The 4,797-nt window shown below is 40.5% G+C and overlaps 2 pseudogenes; both read left to right on the top strand.

The window, feature by feature from the left end:
• The first annotated feature begins 1,875 nt into the window (after positions 1 to 1,875).
• LOC109679621 (small ribosomal subunit protein uS12-like) lies at positions 1,876 to 2,306 on the top strand (annotated as a pseudogene).
• Positions 2,307 to 2,324: 18 nt separating this feature from the next.
• On the top strand, positions 2,325 to 3,602 carry LOC109679620 (small ribosomal subunit protein eS4-like; annotated as a pseudogene).
• The last annotated feature ends 1,195 nt before the right edge of the window (positions 3,603 to 4,797 follow it).

The raw sequence follows: 4,797 nt of genomic DNA, 5'->3' as shown, positions 1-4,797 counted from the left end.
TTCTAATTTTCCCTCAATTTTGTAATAGACACACTGAATTATTCTGCCAAAACACAGTCTCTTATGAAGACAAATTTAATAAGAAGAAAAATGAAAGGGGAAATTGAACTTACTCTACTAGCCTTGACTTGGTTTGCAAGCAGTCTCCTCTATCTGATTATCTTTTAACATTAGTGGACTATGTCAGTTCACCAAAAAAATTAATCATACCTCTGAATAACTGCTCAACATAAGAATTACAGCCCAATCGATTACTCGGCTAAATGTTTCCACTCTTCAGTCAGAGGTTATTGCCACATTTTCCATCCTGATTTCTGTCTGGCCTTGTGCAAATGACTTGTCAGTTAAATCTAATTTTAGAACCCTTTTGGAGTCTATTATCTATTATTATCCCCCAAAGTCTATTATTATCCTTCCAATTTCAATTACTCTTTCTTTAAATTGTTTGAGACTGTGTGGAAAAAACAAACTGTCTTTCCTTTGTTCTCACAGTACAACAAGTAACACAGAAGATTTCTGTGACCCCCAAAAGTGGTGGAGATTTCTTCTCACCACCAAGCAAGCAGTTCTTCAGCTGACTACAGCTGGGTGTCCTCACACTTAATTAAGTTCAGACATTGTTTCCCTGGAGATAACATCAGATCTCATGGGTTGAGGGCTCAGAACTCATGACTCCCCAAATGACAACTGCAAGCCCCAGACTGTTTTACCTGTAATTCTATGACCAGCTATAAATTGGGGTTTTCATAGTCCCTTGATGGGGTTGACACACTTACTTACATTTCAGGGAAACTTTTACTTATGTTTATTGTTGTATTATAGAAGGTATAGTAGAGAATACAGATGAAGAGATAAATAGGGCAACGTATGGAGAAGGACTGCAAAGCTTCCCTACCCTCTCCAAGCCCCCATTTTCTACACACTCCACACATTGAGCTACTGGGAAGCTCTCCAAACTATGTCCTTTTAGATTTTATGGAGACTTCATTGTATAGGCTCAACCTGAAGCTTGGAAACCCATGTAGAAATGAGATTGGGCCAACAGAACATGATCTAATGCTAGCATCCGGAATGGGAAAACCCAGTGAAGCTTGTTTGTTCAGATTCTTTAGCATTCCTCCCTCAGCATTCCTTCTGAAATGAGGGGTCTGATATTCTAGTATCAGATAAGGTAGGCCAGGGAATTTCTCTATGGCAAATTCCAAGATAGAAAGGCAGGGGAAGATTAAAGTTTCTATGACACATTTTAGGAAGGGAATTATGAACCAGGAACCATGGACAACATCCAAAAGATTAGTGGGCAAGTTTCCTAACCTCTAGAGAAAGTCAGAGTCATGTGACCTCATCCAGGACTAAGTAAATTGTATTGTTCAAGTTAATAATAGTAAGGGGACATGCAATGAGTAAGAGTCACTGCTATTGAGGCTGAAAGCATATAGCTGGAGAGACAAAAATACATGTGTATATAAAAACAGCTAACATAATAGGTTAAGTGTTTAAAGGAAGCTCTTAGGATATACTGTAAGAATTCACAAGCATGAGAAATTGGTGTGGGCTGAAGAACTCAGCAAACATTATGTGAAAGGATGGAGGCTGGAGGGAAAATAGGATTCCAAGAGGAAGACAAATGTAGAGAGGATGGTCCATAAAATGACTCATTGGTACTTGAGAAATGATGATTAGGAGAGAGTGGTTAGAAAGCAAGTTTTAAGCTCAGAAATGGGAGCTAAGATTAGAAATCTAGCTAGGAAATAATCTAGGAATAAATAGTGGTGGATCTTCACTATTGCAAGTGGAAGGAGACTGTTGTGTGGGGTGTAGAAAGCTGTGCTTAAGGATAAGAAAAACTTTTGGTAGGCCTTTGGCGCCGGCAAGATGGGTAAGTGTTGTGGTCTTCATGGACCAGGAAGCTCTGTAGTCACCAGTGGGACCAGAAGTGGCATGATACACAATACAAGAAGGCCCATTTGGGCACAGCCCTGAAGGCCAACCCTTTTGGAGGTGCTTCGCATGCAAAGGGGATCGTGCTGGAAAAAGTAGGAGTTGAAGCCAAACAGCCAAATTCTGCTATCAGAAAGTGTGTCCGGGTTCACTTATCAAGAATGGCAAGAAAAATCACAGCTTTTGTATCCAATGATGATTGCTTGAACTTTATTGAGAAGAATGATGAAGTTTTGGTTGCTGGATTTGGTTGAAAATGTCATGCTGTTGGTGATATTCCTGGAGTCTGCTTTAAGGTTGTTAAAGGAGCCAAGGTGTCTCTTTTGGCTCTTTACAAAGGCAAGAAGGAAAGACCAAGATCATAATATGATCTTCATCTGATGATGAAAAAACAGTAAAAAATTTCATATTAAAAAAAGGATAAGATTTATCTCAACTAGCAAAACTCTTGGTCCTTCCTTTTATTGTTTATATTCTCTTCAACAAAATTAGAGATAAGGGCAAAATAGTTTCTGCCAAGTAGTGAGGGGTAAGAGGGGGTAAGGGAGGGAGCAGGTGGGGGGCAGGGAGGGGGCAAGGGAGGAGTGGAGGGAAGGGGGGAGAAATGACCCAAACATTGTATGCACATATGAATAAAATAAAAATTAAAAAAAAAAGGATAAGAAAAACTAAATTTGAACCCATTTTTTATTTGGTTCTCTATGACAAAAAATTACTGCTAGCTTCTGTCTTTTCTATACTGATGTTTTTTTTCAATATTGGGGTTTGAACTCAGGGCCTCATGCTTGCTAGACAGGTGCTCTACCACTTGAGCCACTCTTCCAGCTCTCTATACTAAAATTTTAATAACTAAATGCTAATTATTATCTCCTCATTCTGGAACTACAGGTACTACAGGTATCTCAGACTCCATCTCCCTCTCCTTTAAGGGATATTTACTATTTGGGATATTTTAAATTCTGTGCCTTGAGAAGACGGGATAGCCTATTGGAGAAATTCAAATAAGAACTTCTAACTTCACAGGAACTTTTTTTTTTTTTTTGGTTTATTTGTTTTTTGCATGGCTGGGGTTCAAACCCAGGACCTTGAACATGCTAGGCAAGTGATCTACCAATGAGTTACATCCCAGCCCTCAGATAAGAACTTCTGACTCACTGTTTCTGTTGTTAGTACAACCATTGCTCATGGTCCCAATAAGCATCTGAAGCAGGTAGCAGGTAGCAGCTCCAAAGCATTGGAAGCTAGATACACTGTCTATTGTGTTTGCTCCTTGTCCATCCACCAGGCCCCATGAGCTGGGAGAATGTCATTTTCCTAAGGAACAGGCTTAAGTACGTCTTGATAGGAGATGGAGTAAGAAAGATCTGCATGCCATGCTGCACTAAGATTGATGGCAGAGTCAGAAGCCGCACAACCTACCCTGCAGGCTCATGGATCTCATCAGCACTGACAAGACGAGAGAATTTCCATCTGATCTGGGACACCAAAGGTCACTTTGTTGTTTATCATATTACATTCTAGGAGGCCAAGGATAAGTTGTGCCAAGTGAGAGAGATCTCTGTGGACACAAAAGGAATCTCTCATCTGGTGACCCATGATACCCTGATCTCTTCATTGGGATGAGTAGTACCATTCAGATTGATTTGGAGACTGGAAGGTAACTGGGTCCATCAAGGGTTTTTTTTAATGGTACCGGGGTTTTGAACTCAAGGTCTAAATATCACTTGACCCATGCTCCCAGCCTCTTTTACTTGTACTTTTCAGATTAGAGGCTCAAGTTTCAGACTGGGACTGGACTCAAACCATGATTCTCCTACCTATTCCTCCTGAGTGGCTGGGCATACAGATATGTACCACCAGCCCAGCTTATTTGTTGAGATGGGGGTCTCACTAACTTTCTGCCTGAGTGGTCCTTGAACCTCAGTCCTCCTGATCTCTACCACCTGAGTAGCTGGGATTACAGTATGAACCACTGCACCTAGTCTGATTTGATCAAGTTTGACTCTGTGTCTAGTGATCCGAGGTGCTAACTTGTAAAGAATTGTCTCTTTCAACAACAGAGAGAGATATCCTGGCTCTTTTGATAATAGTCCATGGGAAAGATGCCAATGGCAACAATTTTGGCACCTAGCACTCCAACTCTTTTATTATTGGCAAAGGCAACAGACCATAGATTTCTTTCCCTGAGGAAAGAGTTTGTTTTAGCCGTGCTGAAGAGAGAGACAAGAGGCTGGTGGCCAAACAGAGCAGCAGTTGACATGTTTTTGAGGTACATGTTGGAGAACAGAGGTCTTTGTCTTTAATTAAAGAAAATGCAGCATGGTTTTTTAAAATGCAATTTTGGACTCATAGTTATTAAACTGGCTCAGCAAGTCAGTGGTTGTGAGGTATGACCACAGAATCCTAATGTCCCCATGTTTCATTTTCCTTTGTTAATTTCTTATAGAGAATATTTTCAGATTTGTCAAACTCTCATGGAAAAGAGAGTTTCTTTTGGTGTTGTAAATGCCTCTCAAAGAGATGATACTAGTTAAACTCAGATGGCCCTTCTGAGAACTGCTTATGTCTCAGAAAAATGGATTACCTGAAGGTCAATGACTTCAGGAATGGGGAGAGAGCAAAAATGACCATGTAGATTCTTTTGGTCCCTCTGTCTTTCCAGGGACTCGATAGTGCAAGTCTGTAGAGATAAGCAACCTGTTGGTCTCAGCTAGAGAAAGCGTCCCTTTTATTTTGATTAGCCCTATACAAAACCAGCTCACTGCAGGCTTCATTCACACTTGTACAAAGCCCTGCTTTCACTCTAATTGGAGGCTGATCTCTATTTGAGACCTTTGTTGTTGATGGTCCCTGAAT

The sequence above is a fragment of the Castor canadensis genome, chromosome 6 (genome assembly GCF_047511655.1).
Source record: "Castor canadensis chromosome 6, mCasCan1.hap1v2, whole genome shotgun sequence".
Taxonomy (NCBI): Eukaryota; Metazoa; Chordata; class Mammalia; order Rodentia; family Castoridae; genus Castor; species Castor canadensis.
The sequence above is the reverse complement of the archived record's forward strand: the minus strand, read 5'-3'. Positions and strand labels throughout refer to the sequence as shown.